Source organism: Otolemur garnettii, unplaced genomic scaffold (assembly GCF_000181295.1).
Source record: "Otolemur garnettii isolate 467f Iridium unplaced genomic scaffold, OtoGar3 scaffold00345, whole genome shotgun sequence".
In the NCBI taxonomy this organism is placed as follows: Eukaryota; Metazoa; Chordata; class Mammalia; order Primates; family Galagidae; genus Otolemur; species Otolemur garnettii.
The window spans coordinates 71,546-72,631 of NW_003852740.1; positions in this window are offsets into that span (position 1 = coordinate 71,546).

Sequence of the window (1,086 nt, forward strand, 5' to 3'; positions counted from 1 at the left end):
TTTACAATTAAAAATACAATACATAAAGCCAAAGATAATGGACAAATTGGGAGAAAATATTTGTAACATATACAGCAGACAAGGGCCTCATGCATAAAGAACTGTCCAACCTAAGGGACTCAGAAAAAGACATAAAAGACAAATTGGAACAGGGAGGAGTAAGGAAGGAAAAAGGAAAACTTTCTATTCACAGCAAAAGTATCTTTATTCATAGATAGAAAATCCTAAGGAATTCACAAAAAAAAGAGCTGATAAATTAATTCAGAAAAGTTACAAGATACAAGACCAACACAAAATTGTATTTACATACACTAGCAATGAAAAAATAAATGAAAAAAACAATTTCATTTACAATAGCTTAGATAAGATTAGAATATGTAGGAGTAAACTAAAGAAGGAGGTACAAGGGAGGTACACTGAGAACACTGCTGAAAGAAATTTTAAATGTTTACAATTTGGAAGATGCAATATTGTTATACTACTCCAATTAATCTGCAGATTCACTGTCTCTGTCAAAGGTCCAAAGAGACTTTTTTGTAGAAACGAAAAAGCCAATGCTAAAATTACTGTTATTACAAGAGAACCTAAATAGCAAAAAATATCCTGAAAAAGAAATATTGAAGGACTTATACATTACTTGATTTTAAAACTTAATTACAAAGCTACTACTTACTACCACTTAGTAAAAAAAGTAGTACAAATCAAAACAATTTATACAGGCATAATGACAGACATACAGATGACAGACATACAGATCAATGGAGTGGAATGGAGAGTTCAGAAATGTATGCATATGTTGACTATTAATTGATTTTTGATCTTTCAATGGAAAAAATTCATATCTTTAATGAATGGTACAGGACAACTGTAAAATGTCAGTTTCACTATAAACATGCAAAATATTGAAGTTGGAAACTCACTTCATGCCTTTTAGAAAAATTAACTCAAAATGTATCAAAGACCTAAATACAACAACTAAAACCACACAACTCTTAGTAGAAAACATAGAGATCAATTTTCATGACCTTGGATTTAATAGTGATTCCTTAAATATGACACTAAAGGCATAAGCAACAAAAGAAAAGA